The sequence below is a fragment of the Notolabrus celidotus genome, chromosome 17, assembly GCF_009762535.1.
Source record: "Notolabrus celidotus isolate fNotCel1 chromosome 17, fNotCel1.pri, whole genome shotgun sequence".
In the NCBI taxonomy this organism is placed as follows: Eukaryota; Metazoa; Chordata; class Actinopteri; order Labriformes; family Labridae; genus Notolabrus; species Notolabrus celidotus.
This window is the reverse complement of record NC_048288.1, coordinates 24,325,686-24,343,664: the sequence shown is the minus strand read 5'-3', so window position 1 is coordinate 24,343,664 and position 17,979 is coordinate 24,325,686. Positions and strand designations below refer to the sequence as shown.

Sequence of the window (17,979 nt, the reverse complement as noted above, 5' to 3'; positions counted from 1 at the left end):
AGCATAAAGCACATACAGTACAACAATGTGGAGGCTTTTTATCCACAGTGTTTTACAGGAACTGAAGTGAACACTTTTCTAACAAGGGTGGTCCCGGTGGAAATTTAAAATATACTCCAGGAGTTTGAATAGTGGAGTTTAAATGCTTTAACAGCTCATAATGTTCATGTTTAATCTTGTAAAAGTAGATTAGCCGTCAAGACCCATTTGTAATGAGCGGGTACATTCAATTACTGATGTGGGCTTTTGTTGCAGGGATTCCATTTAAACACAAAACTTGAATGAAAGTACGTGTTTGTGCTTCTGTACCTCTTTACGGAGCCATTTTCATATCTCTGAGAGTTGCGGAGTGACATTCCAATTAGTGGCCAGTGAATCGTGAGCCGTTATGGTCTTTCATAGGGCTGCCAAACACGCGCCCAAACCGAACGCCTCGAGCCAAAACTAGACAACAGCCCTCGATGATGTTACTCGAAGCAACTGCACAGCTGCCAACATGCCAAGGAGTCTGCTTAAAAATCATCCTGTGGGTATAAGGCTTTTACTGATGTGGCTGAAATAGTGCACAGGTCAACAGATGTTTAGGTGCCAATTTAAGGAGATTGGCCTTTCTAGAAATAAGTGATGAAATTCTAGGGAAATAATGAGTGTACCCCCTAAAAAAAGAAGAGGAGAAAAAAAAAAACCTCCCAGGTCTATGTCTGTAAATAGCGAAGGTATTAGGGAGCAAGTAAAACACATGTCCATGCATGACAGCTAGCTTGATGGTGCTTGACAATAATGATGACCCTGCCAAGTCTGATTTCAAACGTGACATAGCAACAGACGTTTCATATTTGAAAGCCATTGCTATGCATTTACAGGTGCATATGTGCTGAGAAAAATCAAAAGGAACTAAATTACAAGAGGAGAAACAGCATTGAACTCTATGGTCAATTTTCCCCTTTCAAAAGAAAATCTCATTCCAACGTGACACGATGTACATGCAGAGTGCCCTGTGGTTGACAGCCATTCATTACCTCTAATAGGCCTTCCTCCCATTTCCACCCGACTTCCTGTAGCCGGTATGTACTGAACGCTGCTCTACCACATGACAGAATGACAATGAGCTGCAGTCTCACAATGTTAAGCACTAGATGCGCTGAGACCGTCACATTATTTTCCTATATGGTGATGTGTTCTAGCTAATAAAAAGTCGCTCTGTTGTGGAAATGGTTCCAAGGTGCTGTTAGAATGTGTCTAATGTGCCAATGCAAATGCTGAAACACAGCGATAAAGAAAAAAGGCGGCTTCTGCCTGACATTGTGGATGACACAATCAATATCAATCTGTGGTGTCGTCGCTAACTGCTAAGGATGCTAACGTAATATGAGGATTAATTGTATGGCTTTTTGTGCATTCATCTTCTGACTTGTCCTTTAAAATACTATAAAAAGAACTGTTAAAAAAATCCTGAAGAACCAAATGATGTGTGTACACTCTAATTTAATCATTATCTAGCAGTCTTAAACAAATCCATCCGTTAGGCCTCGCTTATTTAAGATCACCCTTCCAAGACAAAATGTCCTTAATTGGTCATTTGGGAACCCATCATGACACTTGTTTACTGTTCAGCTCTGTAAAACAACAACGCTGACTGACATGCAGTTCATGTTTCCTAAATCAGGTCCTCAAATGAGTCCAGAGACTGAGCTCAAACAACAGGGGAATGTCAAGACATCATGTACTAGCAAGTAAGTAATTTGTTTGACTTTATTATGTGCACAACTGGAAATTATTACTGGTTAGCAGTGTGTCACGAAAAACACACCAACATTTATCACTAATAGCATTACATTCTATTATTTGTCTTTGGAAAACAATTAACTGATGCGGCCTAAATTATTACTTAAGAGTAAAAAAGGAAATTTGGAGTAGAAGCAATTATCTTAAAAGCCTTAATTGGGTGATAAAAATACGTTTGTTACAGCTGTTAAACATTTAATTTTAAGAAATACCAGACTAGGACAACATTATGTGGAGAATATCATTAGAATTCAGATATTTAAAAGGCAAAACTGGATGTACTTAACGCCCCCAGTGCATTCAGTAATACTGTTTATGGGCCTTTGGCTGGGATTGTGCTGAAATGCCACGTCATGTTGCCAGTTTCCAGACATTTCATTATCTCACCAAGGTTTTCTGCATGTGCTGAGGTTGTTTAGCAGTTATGTGGTGTGTTTTTTTTTACCTTACTGCTTACTGCCCTTGACCAGTGGAGATGAGTTATTTCACAAAGGTATGTTGATTTCAGTGCATGAGGTGGGTCGGTATGCTCTTGTACGCAGTTCTGCCACTTCTAAGTGTCGTATCAGGACAGACTTTTTTGGCGTACCAAGAGCTGCCATTACCCTTTCCTGTACTCTTCTTATCACAGTTTTAATGGAGATTCATAACAACACCTAAAAACATGATCTATGGGGGTGCTGGTGGCCTAGCAGTGTAAGCACCCCACATATAGAGGCTACAGTCCACGTCGCAGAGGTCGCCGGTTCAACTTCAGGCCGGACGACTATCTTTGCTGCATGTCTTCCCCCACTCTCTACTCCCTACATTTCCTGTCTCTCTTCAGCTGTCCTGTCATTAAAAGGCAAAAATGCCCAAAAACATAACTTAAAAAAACCAAACATGATCTATGGTGGCTTATAAAACATGTTTCTCCTGGGCTCCAAAACCTGGAGGCCAAAGTAAAATCTTCTTGACATTTTATTCGATGAATGCCTCAAAACATTATGGTGCACTATGGTGCCCAACCTGACACTTTCACCAGTGTTACATGATGCTTGCTTGTATGTTTTTGCCGTAGAGAAATATTAAATTTAAGCAAATTTGCAAGTTTCTATATAGTGTTGGATTAGTGAGAAAAATCGGAGTATAAACAACAATGTTGGCCAGGCATTGGAAAGGAAACACAAACCAAAGCTGAGCTTGATGATGACAGGTCTTTAGAAATTCAGAATGTAATACGAAAGGTTTACTAAAACTGGCTGCTCTATACATGCATCAACAAGTGAGTACTGGCACTTAAACTTTTCACTTCAAGCACTGTCTGTAATAACCCAACAAAAGCATAGTTATAGGTAAAATTATCGTTTTGCTCTGGATAATCTCTAGAAAGAATTTTACTAGCAGTTTCCAAAGAAAGCCTGCGTTTCATTGCTTCAAACAACAGGCCTGAACACAAAGATCAGTCACTCAGTATGAGTTAGAAACTCAACACTGAGTAATCAAATGGAAAACTCTTACACAAAAATGCCTCTGCCATCTTCATCACACAAATAAATCCTCTCATGGGTGAATTCAATCAGAATCAGTTATTTTAGATGTTACAACAACACATAAACCTTCAAAACACCTCTAAAAGTGGAAGAAATTAACTGATTTTGTGCTCTGACAAACACAACGATCCCCTGGACTCCTACAGAATTGTTTGTATTCAGTTAGCATGAATTTCTGCCGCTTTCATGCTGAAAAGATCTTAGCTCTTTGTATTCCTTCCGCCGTCCCTTCCTGAAAAACATAAAACTGCTTCTAATTGTCTCCTGACAAAAGATCATCACTTATAGGATGCATGGTAGATTACAACACACCCACCTGTTTGTGTGATGCTGCTGTCCCTCGAGCCACTTCACCAAGCGCTGTCAAGAGAGATCATCACGAGGTGTAAAGAAACACAATCTGCTTGACTAAATACCCTGGTACTGGAAAGCAATTCAGTCGCCACAATAGCAGAAGCGAACGCGCGTGGTTCTCACAATGCGTAATCCCCTCTGCTGACGACCTCCCCTTTTCTTCTTCTTCTCTCCCCTTCTCTGCCCTTTTCAAACTTCCTGGAGAAGAACAAACACAGGCGCTATTGTCTGGGACTCGCATCTCAACGCTGCAGAACACTCAGGGCCTTCATCGCCATGCAAATAGTAACAGGCGAGACCCACAAATGGATTTCTATCTTTTCACTCTCTGTTTTTTCTCCCCATTTTGGGGAACAATCCGGTGCTTATTAGAGTCTGGCTGAAGCATGGAGGGGATGTTAAATCATCCACTGTAGGACCACTATTTCTGAAAGTGATAGCAAGGCAACAGTCTGTTTTTTGACATTCAGACCAGTGAGCATGCTGTTCCTGCCTGCCCTGTCCTGATACAGTCACATTTTAAAACTGACCTGTTGCGACACAGCATGCAAATGACCCGAGAGGTTGTTTTTCTGCCTGAGGTTTACATGTGCTTACTAAAAGGGCAAAACACCGAAAAACAGTGGGTTTTCAACACTACCTTACTTCAGCTACACATTTGTGAGCCTATGAGTGCTGTGAAGGATGAGAGGGAAACTTAAAGTGTGAATAAAACCTGTATTTTCAATTCTTCTATTTAATATTAAGAATCTTTCTATGCCTGTAACACTCCTATTAGGAGTTTTTCTTATCTACTTAACAAACAGACTGAAATTAATGTTGATGCCTCCTTATGACCTACAAAAGCAAACAAGACCATCAGTGACAAGATTCATTATGTCTTCATAGTTATTTGCAATGTCTAAAACCAGAGTGGGGAGTAGGTGTATGTCAAGCTGATGAACTACATTCTACCGAGACGACCTTTTTTATTTTAACATTTTCCATGGCAGAGATTTCTGATGGGTTATACATTTCAGTACCAAAGTAGAGCAGGATGTCATTTTATTTTTTTCTTTGGCAGAAAACATGACTGACATGACATGTGTAAGTCAGTAAAGAGAAAAGATGAACTGCTTTGTCCACAGGGGGCGCCACAATCAACACAAATTGAAAGTTCCTCACAAGAGCTCTAAATTTTCAATTATGGGATGATTGCAGAGATAGTACCCATGCAAAAACAACTAGCTTTCACATTTTTTTCAGAAGGTGCAACCTTATTTTATGCATTCAAATTAACCCATTAAAACTAAATTTTAACAGCTTTTTAAAAGCGTAACTGTCTTCTCACAAACTAAATCCATTGTTGATTTTCTTTCTAATCTGAAACAGTTTCACCTTTGTACTTTCTCTCATCTCATTTTCTAGTCTACGACTGCAGGATGGCCCCAAACTTCCTGAAACAACACGTCCAAAAGCTGACCTGTTGGTTTTCTAGTAAATGCTACAATTGTATTCCTTGTTTTAAAGTTATCCCATGGATCTGCTTCCTCATTGTTATTTGATTCTGTGGCAAACACACTTTGTAGTGTGGAGCAGAGTGCCCCCCAATATCAGAGATGCCCCTCTAACATAATATATCGAAGCACACCTCCTTTCTTGCACATTTGAAAATTAGTTTCATTGACTATGTACTTAAATGTAATTGTTTACATTTTTCTTTGTTTTATCTTGACATTTGCTAGAGGTTAACATTATCCCCTGTCTCCTCTTTTGTTTAATTTGCCCCTATATTGGGGAAGTGCTTTGGTCGGCTCACTGTGTTCTAAATGTGCTACAGAGATAAATCTGACTTACCTTGACAATTAAATCCTGTGTTCTTCTTCTCCTGCGTGTGTCTCCTCTTCTCTTTAACCTAATTCTCTTGATATAGCCAATAAAAAGTCCTCACTCAGAAAGTGTTGATTGTCACAAGGGTGGAACATGTTGATGTCTTGGGGGTGTACTTGTTAAACTTAAGGTAAAATTACATTCAGGCTAATATAAGCTACTGTACCAAGCCGCGCACAAGGGGGTAAAATAAGGGAGCAGGGTTCTATTTCTGTTCAGTGTTTCCGGGTTTAACTTCTGTATCTCTGACTCATTTTGGGAGTTAGCCCAAGTTTTTCTAATTTAATGTGACTGTGGATTTGTAGCTGTTAAAAGCTAGCTTAAGTATCTAAGCTTGCGAGTGTGAAGTTTCCACTAAACTACCCCCACCCTCATCAGATTTTTAAGATTTGATTTATAATCCTGCAACACCACCCATGAACTCCTTTTAACTTATCATCTGCCTTAAGGCTAAGGCAGCCATTCACTCTCTTTGTCACTTTTCAATAAGAAAGCTACAGAGTGTTGGTTACAAATGCTAGCAGTTTATTACCCACTAGAACTACCTATCAACTTAGCAACATAAACTGTTCACTTAACTGTCAATTCTATATTGTTCAGTAATGTTAACTTTTAATGATAATGGGATACAACCACAGATCAACTGATGCTAGATAAAGAACTGAAACTAGGAGAAGGTATGTAGCTATTATCACGTAGCAGAGGGGCTAAACAATGTTGGCTGGTATTGCTGGCAGTTTATTAGCCACATGTAGGCCACATAAGGGGCAGAATTTAGTGCCAAAACAACAAAAACTGTCCACTCAACTGTTGAGCTAGCTACACTTCGGGAGTGTGCCTATGTTCCCACATTTCGGCATCTATAAGCTCTGTTTCAGCTGAAACCCTTTTCAATCAGCCTATTTTATTTTTTCTTGTAATGATTGTGATTGTGACAATTTCTGCTGCTGCTGATCAAAATAAAACAACTCATTCATTAATGTACTATGAAGTGCTTCCAGAAAATCATGTGGGAGTATAGGGCTTAAATTAAAGGAAATGTAGGAACACAGGACCTCATTTTGAAAATATCATAGAAATATGGGAACATGGGCTGTGGGACAATTGGGCTGTAGGAACATAGGGATGACCCCTCACTTCAACTCTAGATTATGCTAACTCCCATTTGTGATCCAATACTAACAACAATTAACGCACAAGCTACCTCTAGCTATTTCTCAATTCACTCATAAAGGTATCTAAAATTTCTGGCAGGCTTAGCTTTGAGCTATTTGAATGTTCAGAGAAACGGAAATGTTAAATTAAACAACATAAAAACAGAAATGGTTAACTGACTGTTTCACTGCGTTGAATTACGCCATATGTAGAATCTCTTTTGACAAAGGGATAGAACCATACCACTGTGGGCCACTGAAAATAAAAACTTGCAGTGTGTGTAAAACACAGCATATTCCTCGCCTGGTACTTATTTAAGGGAGCTCCAATTCTCCTGGAGCTCTTTAGAAAACGCTGACTTCCTCTTCAGCATGACAGCTAGCTTCCCTGATGTTACACAGAAGGTCCTGTCAGTATGGTAGGCTGAGCTAGCTAAGCAGCAGCCACACACTGTGATTGATTGACACGTATGGACAAAACAGTATTGAACATCTACTCGTAGTGCATTATGTTTTTCTTTAGTTAACACAGCATCAGCCTTGGCCTTTGGTATTTCAATTGGTTAAAACCATGACAGGGATTGTTCAAAACTGGGACATCATGGTGTTTAATAGATATTTTTTTGAGACTTGTGACACTGAGCTTGAAAACTGGACGTATGGTCACCCTAGAATAACAAAATAAGAAGAGGATGAGATGTAGCTATCTGCAATTAGCAAGTAGGCTAATAAATGTTAGCTGGTATCGCTCGCAGCAAATAGGAGGCTACACAGAGGGCAGCATTTAATGCCAAAACAATAAAAACTGTCAACATCACGCTAACGCCTTGCCTCTACTCCTAATATGCTAAATACTGTTCCTGAACCAACAGGGTAACAACAGATATCTTAGCTAAATCTAGCTAGCTTACACAATTCCCCATCAGATGCATGACACAGAAAACTAGGATATTGTATTAAATTGTATAACTTCGTAACACATATATTCAGGGCTCTCAAGTCTCACGTATTGGGTGTGAGACACGCATTTCAACCTGTTCACACGCTCACATGCCACACTTTGTTTTTCTCACGCACAATAATTACTATGACAGCGACCACCAAGTTGCGCCGCTTTTCCTTCAGAAGGACCTTGCCACGCCCCAGCTAATCAAAAAGAAAGACAGGAATATAGCTACCCAACAATCTCACGCTGAACTGAGTTCAAAACTTGAGAGCCCTGTACATTGCTTGAAACTCTATATAGCTGATTTATAACACGTCAATCAGTAAAGTAATAGTACGCAGGAGCACTCACTGGGAGTCTGTGAGGCAGGTGAACAGCATGTCCTCTTAGCAATTGTGTTCACTCCAATTAACACAACTTTAAAGTTTGTCATTCTTGGAGTGTTTTTGATTCGGCGACCAAATAACCTTTACGAAAAATACCCAGAGAGCCTTCCTTACATGTTTCTCATAAACATGCCAACCTCCGAGGGCTAATTACAAACTTTGACAATGCTAATAGATTTAATAATTAGGATGCTCTGAGAGTGGCAAAGCTAGCATTGTTGGGTGTAAATGTCTCCTAAGCCGCCCATCGCCCTTCCCCTCACAGCTCTGTGACAGGGTGGAATTTGTTATTTTGGAAGTTGAGATTAGTTCTCTCTGTGAACTCTGCCGCTCCCATTCTGATTCCATATCAAACAGAGAAATGTCAGGACCTGCACTGTGACATTTAAAACCCCCATTGTAGACCTTGTCTAATTGAACCTCCCTCATTATAATGATGGAGTGTGGACCGAACACTGCGAAAAAGAATATCACAGATGAAAGCTTGGGTTTGGTGCCAGCAAGGATTATTTACATTCCTGGCTCTCCTTTTCTCTCCAGACGAAGCTGTGAATCCGACTATCTCTCAGTCTTTTGTGACATTTTAGGGCTGTCAAATAATGGCGACAGAGTAATGGTCAGCATATTTGCAACAGGATAAAGGTGAGTCTGGTCAAATCAGCATTCACAAGGATGCCATATTGTATAAATAATTCAAGCAGTAATGGGGATACACTACTTGTATTGTTCTTTTTTTTTAGTCTTTCTTTTGGAGGCATAAAGAGGAGATAATGATGCTCTGACATCAAACTTATGATTTTACACAGACACACATCCTTGTTGTTCGCATCTTTCACACAAGCATCTCGTCTGGTTCATGTTTTCAAATATGCATTTTGAAAGACAAGTAATGTTTGTTATGAAAGGCAACCCCGGTGTGAGATTTAAGTTCATAAGTTCAAGCTTACAAGAGATAAAGTGCTGAAGTGTTGAGGCTCCGTCTTGTTGTGCCCTTCACGGCGTGCATTCATATTGTTGCATCGTGTTCCTGTAATTGGAAGAGGAATAAAGCGTCATTGGCATTCTGCTCAGTCCACTGTGGTGAATTTGATGAGAATGTCACATTAAAAATGCATGTTCCTCATACGTTCTTTGGCCTTTGTCTTTAGCCATGGGAAACAGCGGACACTTATGACAAATAAGGACGGAGTCGTCGACGCCGCCTGAGGTGGATCTCTGTATTTGACAGGAAACATCAGCGTCTTTCCACGCAGCGTCTGCCTGACTCCTCCACATGAGACCGTGGATTTGTCAACTGATGGGGGGAAAAGAAATTGGGTCACAATAAAGACAAAAAAAGACACCTCAAGAAAGCATTTCAAACAAATAACTAATTTTCCCCCTGACTTTTAAAATGAGTTATATCCATAAAGTGTGCCCACTTTCTCTAGAAAGGCTTGATAGAAGCACTCTTTATACATCACTGTTTTTGAAGTAGTCTCTAATAACCTGTGAATCAGTCACTGATGGACAACAGCACATTTCCCAAACAACTGCTGGCAGATCACCTGTGAGAAATATCAGATCTCCCACATCTTATCATTTTTGTCTCCAATAAGCAATCACCTGCACACCTGGACTTCAGTTTGTGTTTGACACCGGAATTTAGATTATGTGCAAAAATATACACAATAAATGAAGATGGTTCACAGTAGAGGGGATTTGATTAGCTTTTAATATAGTTTCAAGGAAATGGACTTCTTTAGCTTCTGTGATTTGATGCTTATATTTTCATTTTCAGATGTAATTACTTGTCTTGAATGTTTCTTTTTGGATAATGTGATATTTATGAATGTATCAGAAACCGAAAACATAATGATTCGTCTTCATACATAAATAGCAAAGTGTTGAATCAGCACTTAAATGACCAGCAAGTACTTTAAAACAGCTTTGGCATTTTAAAAAATTCTGATTGCCTTGAACTTGTCTCCATAAATATTAAAGAAGTGCTTCAATTAGAGAAGACGATTAGGGCCACTGGAAAAAATTAAGGTGCAATATTGTTATTTTTTTCTGATATTAAAGTCAGAATTTTGGGATTAAAGTCATAATACTTAGATCAAGATCACAATACTGATATTGCAGTTATAATCAGGGTTCCCACGCGTCCTGGAAAACCTGGAAAACCTGGAAAACAGTTGACCAGTTTTCCAGTGCTGGAAAACACCTGGAAAATGGGAGAAAAAGTAAAATGTCCTGGAAAATCACAGATAGTCCTGGAAAATTATTCCAACATGGCTGCGTGTGACCTGACCCGATTAACAAAACACATCCCCATTCATTGAATTTGAGTGCATGCTGTGCTGGAAAAGACAGCGACACTGCGCAACTTTTTTCACATCTTTTCTCCTTCACTTCATAATCATGCATTCACAGAAAACGGGGGTATGTTGTTTATGTTTTATGGTACATTTGGCTCAATTACCGTACTCTAGCGCAGTTGTTCTCAAAGTGGGGTCCTGGGACCCCTGGGGGTCCGCTAACCATAGCGTGGGGGTCCGTGAAATAATTTGAATACATTTCTATTAAATTTTAAAATTGTGCTGTGTCATTACAAAACAGCATACACCATTGTTCTGATACCATTTGGTGGCTGAAGGGATATCTGAGTTTTGTTAATTTTCTGAAAGCGTTTAAGATCAATTACTTGAAAAGTACAAGTGCTGTCATGTTGAGTCCACAAGGAATGAAATAACCCCCTAAAGTATACAAGTGGTATTTACTTGATTCAAATTGAAGTGTTATCTGTTTATCACTATGGTACAGGTCTAAAGGATTTACATTGATACATTTTACAATACAAATAGTTCCAAGGCAAACTAAGAGTGCAAATGGTAAACATGTGCTTTAATGATGGGAAGTTTGGCTCTTTTCAGAGAGCCGGCTCTTTTGACTCGGCTCCCAAAGAAGAGCCGGCTCTTTTGACTCCCGAACGGCTCTTCATTTAGGATCTTTTGTAGCCGTATGTTTTACCTTAACTTTGCAAAAAATAAAGGTTTGTGTTGAAAACCCTTTTAGGTACAGTGTTTTTATGAGAAGACTTATATTTGCCCAATTGTGTGCATTTATTCTGTTACAAAATCATTCTCACCCTGATCCTAGGGTTATGATTAGGATTAGGGTTAGGTTAAGGGTTAGGGTTGTGATTAGGGTTAGGGTTGTGATTAGGGTTAGGGTTGTGATTAGGGTTAGGATTAGGGTTAGGGTTAGAACCAGAACTTAACTTAAGCATACAGAACCAGAACCAAACTCATGCAAACAGAACCAGAATCAAACCCTACCACAACCGAACCAGAACCGAACCAGAACCGAACCTGAACAGAAACAGAACCGTACCAGAACCGAACCAGAACCGAACTGGAACCGAACCAGAACAGAACTAGAACCGAACAGAACCAGAACCGTACCAGAACCGAACCAGAACCAAACCAGACTTGAACCAGAACCGAACCAGAACCGAACCAGAACCGAACCAGAACCGAACCAGAACTGAACCAGAACCGAACCAGACTTGAACCAGAATCAAACCAGAACAGAACCGAACCAGAACAGAACCAGAAACGAACCAGAACCGAACCAGAACAGAAGCAGAACCGAAGCAGAACCGAAGCAGAACCGAACTCAAGCAAACTGAACTCAAGCAAACTGAACCAAAACCACAACCTAATTCAAGCAAACAGAACCAGAACCAAACTCGAGCAAACAGAACCAGAACCAGAACCAGAACCAACTCAGGTAAACAGAAACAGAACCAACTCAAGCAAACACAACCAGAACCAAACTGGATCTAACATTATTAATGTCCTCAGGTTGGCATTGAGAAAAATCCGATCCCTCAGCTTGGATGGTCTGTTCCGGTTTCTCCTCTCAGTGAGTATTTGCCCGGTCTTTGAGAAGAACCCTAACCCTAACCCTCTCAGAAGGAACAGATGAAGCCAGGATACACAGCCTCCCCTCCATCACCTGTATCCTATATCCTCACATGTGATTGGTTGCATGGCCGCCATGCTGACCAATCAAAACAAAGTTCTGCTGTGAGCAGAGTTGGGGCTGAGCACTGTGAGAGCTAAGCAGGGAAAGGAACAAACTGGGAGCCGGCTCTCTCTGGATGTGAGCCGGCTCTTCTGATTCACTATAAAGCATCGACACTCAGAGCCGCAGCTTTTGATCATGACACATCACTAATGTGTTTAATCTGTGTGACAATTATGAGGGGGCCATGGGCAGTTTTCTCCCCTGTAAGGGGTCCCTGGCTCCAAACAGTTTCAGAACCCCTGTTCTAGCTAGCAGGAGTGCAAACTCCCGATAGTGAAAACAAACGGAACAAACAGAGCGACACAGAAACTCCACGTTGTTGACATCGCTGATCATAATAGACATCGCCATTCAGGAAGACAGTTTACATTTTTTTAAATCTCTGAGAGATCTTCAAATACAGAGTGCGTCTTTACACCGGTGAGATTTTTTCAGTTTACGGTAACTCAAATAAAAAACATGACATTTGCTTTGTTTTATATCGACCACTTAGCAGGATGAATATCATGACTAAGCAGGTATATTTTGAGTCTGAGTTGAGTTGAGAAACATTTGTGGATTAAAGTCATAATACTGAGACTAAATTCATAATACAGAGACTAAAGTCATAATACTGAGACTAAAGGCATAATACTGAGACTAAAGGCATAATACTGAAATTAAAGTCATAATACAGAGACTAAAGTCATAATACTGAGACTCAAGTCATAATACTGAGATTAAAGTCATAATACTGAGATTAAAGTCATAAAACAGAGACTAAAGTCATCAAACGGAGTCTAAAGTCATAATACTGAGATTAAAGTCATAATTCTGATTTATTGCTCAGAATTCTGAGAATAACCTCAAAATCTTTTTTTTTGTTCTGACATTCAGGGAACAAAAAGTCAGAATTCTGACTTAAATCTCAGAATTATAAAAATATATTGCACCTTATCTTTATTTCTTCCAGTGGCCAAATTGTCTTCCAGACTTTAATAATCTTTAAACTCTATCTTTTCAACTGTCTGCATGTTTGAATAAAAAGTAAAATAAATGGCTGTCCTTTTTGGAAAAAAATCTGATTCAAGCCTGTTTCTATAACCAGACAAAAATCTTAAACCTTTTTTTCCATCTGTTATTCTGCAAACACAGGGAGAGAAGGAATGTGTTGTTAAACTCTCTAACACATTGTACAAATTCAACCAACATAAGATTCATCTACAATTCAGTGTTTTGCAACCAGACTGAACAACCAAGAGCATTAAACTTGCTGCACCTCTCATTCCTGCTGTATGCAACAAAGGCAAATGATGAATATATAGCAATGAGAGTGCCCTGCAATGCTTGACTGACTGATGGAAGATTTTCTACCCTCACAGAAACCAACTGCAAAAGGAATGGTAATTTTCTGCAGAGTGAAAAAAAAGGAATGAGAATTCAGAGTGAAGATGTTTTATAGCAATTTTCAGACAAAAGTAACAGTAGCAACAACATTTACTACACAAACCTTAAGTCAAACAAAAGGAAAAACAGGAGGAAACCAGGTGCTCACGTAGACTCCAGGTAAATGCCAGGTGCTTTTGAAGACTAAAGTGTTGCTCTGGGAAAACAGAGCCACACAGGCTGTCTTCAGGCGCACTCACAAGAGGTAAAATGTTTAATTCATCAGAGCATATCTCATAAAAAACAACTAGGAGGCATCTAAAAGACAGGATAGCGGAATGTAAACATGCTATAAAACTAACAATGTGGAGTACCTGATGACATTCGACTTACAAAGCTGCCATCAGGGCGATGAAAGTCTTGTGTAAGTGAAGGGGACGGAGCAGGTGGAGCTTTCTGATAGAGGTAATGAACATTTTAATAAATTGCTTCAAGGAGAGACCTACTGGGTCTTTAAATTTGATGGTATGATATTCTCAGGTCTTCACGAGGAGATAGAGTTTGAACCATTTCTATAAAATTCTTTCTCTGAAGTAACCCAACCAATCCCTCCCTCCACTGCAGTTATTGATAGAGGTTACTGGTTCTGTTGAGGTCACTGGGATCACTCTGTTCATTGTTGTTGGAGTGTTTAACATGATTTGATTATCCAACCCTGTCCATTTTTCATTTTGACCCCTCACGGCAACATATTGCTCATATTGACTTGATACTCCCATCTGAGTATTGTCACCTTAACATGGTGGAGGGGTTTGTGCAGCCATGTGAACCTGGAAGCTATGCTCTTCGCCCCTGGTGTGGTCTCACAAGGCAAATCCGCCCCTGGGGAGGGTCCAGACTAAGAGCGATTCACTGAACCCACATGAAGAGGCTTAAAGGCACAAGAGTCACCTCGCCCTGAAGAGGGATACAGGGTCACCTCTCTGGAGGCAGACCCGAGGAGGGAGCTAGATGGCGAGCGTCTGGTGGCCGGGCTTCCCTCCATGAGGCCCAATCAGGCTCAGCCAGACGACATAACATGGAGCCACCACCCTGTGGGCCAACTACCCGCAGGGATAGGCATGCAAGTTGGGTATTTAGAAAGTCGGGCAGTAGATGAGGTTGCGGGTTTGGGTGTACTGATTTCCAACAGCACAGATTGGTTCTAACATCTAACCTCCACCAGATCCTTGTCCAGTCCTGCGGTCTGGTTTCGGGCTCTCTTGTCCGTCAACACCCTCTTGCTCGATTTCAGAACGCATTATGGAGCAGGATTGGCGGACAGCTGGAGTCATGTGACCAAAGTTTACCGTGGGAATTACTGCATTAATGAATATCCTCCTCCTCTCCTCATCCATGTTGTCTTTCTGGTCCTCTGAAAACCTCTGACCTGTTGACTCCAGGTCTGGCTCCACTCATCATGACAGTTTGTTGTTGTTGTTGTTAAGTGAAATACGATCTGGTGATAACACAGAGTGTTTCATTCTGAAAATTAACAGGATGTTTTAATTTTGTTTCAGTGCTGACTTCCTGTCCCGCACCATCTGCTCTGTTGAGATTGGTGCATCTGGCAAAAATAGAAGTCTTGCATATCTGATCTGGAGGGGTCCGACCTGCCGGATCAGAGACACAGCCGGAATGCAACAGAGCGGATCCAGTGGAAGTTAACACATTTACTAGAATAGAAATCGGATCTGGTGCCGTGACGGATAGGGGATGGACCAGACACGGATCTGGTAGAATTTGACCGTTGGGATATGGTCATAGGGGGCCTCAGTGTTTGGGGTGCACCCCTTGGAGCGACAGAGAATTTGACCCCTGGCTGAAGAAGGCCCTCCTGGCTTGGGAAGTAAAAATGTGTTTCTAACAACTTCATGGCAACTCATTTATACCATTACACCCACTGTTTGTAACACACCAAAATAAATTGAACACATCCTGCTTTTTTTCTTGGACAGTGGCCTTGGTGTGGGCAGCAGTGCACTCCAAGGTGTTTTTGAAAAATGTAGATGTATAAACAATTGACAAGACTGCAGGAGAGAATGCCAAACAGTATTATGAACATGGCATTTTTCCTGGGGATTGTTCGTAGGCAGATTTTGGCCCGTATAAGAAGAGCTCAGGGGAAGTCGAGTTTGACTTTATAAGCAATTGATGGTGAGCGCTGTCACATTGAAACGATCGCAAAAGGGCGACTATCGATTTGTTGTTCTGAACTGTAGAACAATTTGGAAGTCTGCCATCCAGCTTTAACGCTTAATGTAGTCTTTTCTTTTACTTTTGATCATAGTGCAGCATTATTGATACCAGTCTTAGGTTGACTTAGAGCGAAACCACCTACACTAGCCTCTGTGGTAGGAAAGTCATATCACTGTTTTTCTACTTTATGTCAGCAAAGTTTCATCTTCTGAGAGTGAGGACTGACAGCATTTCTCAGAGGATTAACTGACGGAAAGAGCAGACTCCTCACTGTTCTCGGGGGAAATATAGTTTTGAGTTGAACGTGCGGTATCCATCATGCTGATGAAATGCATAATTAATTCTCATCATTCCTGTAATCCTTCTCTAGACTTGACCGCAAAGATGAAAATTACAAGCGCGGGGCCCGTGTTGGCAGGCTGGGTGATTTCTATTGTAGTTTTCTCACTCTGCAGCTAAGAAACGCAGATGATAAATCGGCAAGGTTACAAAGTATTTACACAAATAAGTTGAAAACAATCGATCGGGTGCACCACACTGTCATACCCTTAGGGATGTGGTTCCCCTGGAAGAATGCACAATCCCCCTGGCCGGGGTTCATTTGAGACGCAGATTGTGTCTGATTGATCAATGAGAACCACTGCTGAGCCATCAATCTAACAAGAGTGGAATAGGAAAAAGGGAACATTAACATGTATAAGCTGCCGTGTCCCGACAATGTCCTCTACCTTGAGTTGGTGGGAAAGCAGCCACCTCTGGGGACGTGAACAAAAGAGGTAAGACTAAGACCTGCGACAGCAACGCGTTACATAAGGACAACAGGGACGCTGTCAACATCTCAGCCTCTTTGTGATCTCAACTCTCACACAGAAGCAGCTTTGTATCTCTCTATCCCAACAAAAAAAAGATATCCTTTTATGGAGCTGCTGCTACTCCCCAGCACCTGCACAGCTTTTTTTTTTTTTTTTGCGGGTTAGAGAGTTAATTATCTCTGTAAAACGTGAATATCACCTTCATATGCCCTACAGGTAATCATCACTGTAAGCCTCTAATGAAAGCATAAAATTGCTGGCACCTTTTCGGCCACCTCTGGGCTGCAGTATTTAAGACAAACAGGTGATTAATGAGTGATTTGTGCTGGTATTGCTGGTGGACAGATGTTCCATATTGCGGCAATCATTGGGCGGAGTAGTTAAGAAGTGTTCGTCAAGGTCTTTGCATGAGAGTGAATTGCTTCCTGCCAGGGGAATGGCTAAAATGCTGTACAAGAGCTGTGGTGCCCAAACTGTAAAACACTAATAAGACTAACAATGGTTCTCAATGAGGAAAAAAAATGGCCTTTAAATTTATGATTAAAGACTTTAGTCGTGAAACATATTGTGATTATTATTACATCGCACTGATATAAAAACTGGTTGTTAATTATCTACATCTTGAGGGGAAATTTATGACTGTGTTCACAAAGTAGGATCGATAGATATGGTTTATGACAGAGCATGTATCATTGACATAGCTTTGGTTAAAAGAAGTCTGGTTGGAAACACAGACTGTATAAAACGATGGACAGAACAACAGCTAACCAGAGTGAAGCCAAAACAGTTGGAGCTCTGCCTGGTGACTGGCTGCAGTTTAGGTCATAAAGCCCAGCTTCTCCATTGTAACAGATGGAACATGGGCCAAACTAGAAAATGAAAATGCATGGCAATTAAAAGTTTCTGGCACATGCTTATCAGTCTTATTATTCTGATCTATGTGCAAGTGTTCATATTTTGGTGAAAGTTAACTTTACAAATAGTTATTTGTTGCTGAACAGGGGTTTGACGTCATGATTGATAATTGTTATATTTAGTCCATCTGTCAAATAAAAAGGAGGAAGGTTAGCTAGCATTACCAACTACAATCAATTCAAAACGCTGCCGCAAGACTGTTAACCAGGTCCAGTAAAGCATCCCACATCCCTCCCATCCTATTCTCCTTACACTGGCTGCCAATCAAATTAAGAATACAGTTTAAGATCCTCAACATACAAAGAAATCCATCATCAAGCACCCTCTTGATTCTCTGTAAAGCACTTTGTGACTATGTCTGTGAAAGGTGCTATAGTAAATAAAGTTTACTTACTTACATACTTACATTAACAGTTTATTTTTATGAGTGAGCTATGGAGTTGTACTACCCCAATTCCAAGTTGGGATGCTGTGTAAAGTGTTGCTAAAAAAAAAGACTTGCAAATCTTTAAACCCTATTTTATTTGAAAATAGTGTAAGGGCAACTAA

General features: G+C 40.5%; 1 protein-coding gene and 1 long non-coding RNA gene across 5 annotated transcripts in view; one reads left to right on the top strand and one right to left on the bottom strand.

Annotated features, from left to right (window-relative positions):
- cdh19 (cadherin 19, type 2) overlaps window positions 1–17,979 on the bottom strand; it is a 291,932-nt gene that overhangs the window by 32,409 nt on the left and 241,544 nt on the right. For 3 of the 4 annotated variants that reach the window (XM_034706572.1, XM_034706574.1, XM_034706573.1), the window contains 2 exons: window positions 9,153–9,320; window positions 8,974–9,053 (listed from right to left, as the gene is read on the bottom strand). The gene's annotated coding sequence lies outside the window, so the exon portion shown is untranslated. Of the gene's footprint in view, window positions 1–3,633; window positions 3,824–8,973; window positions 9,054–9,152; window positions 9,321–17,979 lie in introns of those variants that run through there. The other variant, XM_034706575.1, reaches the window with a different exon arrangement.
- Window positions 1,008–5,519, top strand: LOC117829053. The gene is made up of 3 exons (XR_004634539.1): window positions 1,008–1,064; window positions 1,667–1,733; window positions 5,079–5,519. It is a non-coding gene; the product is annotated as an uncharacterized LOC117829053 (long non-coding RNA).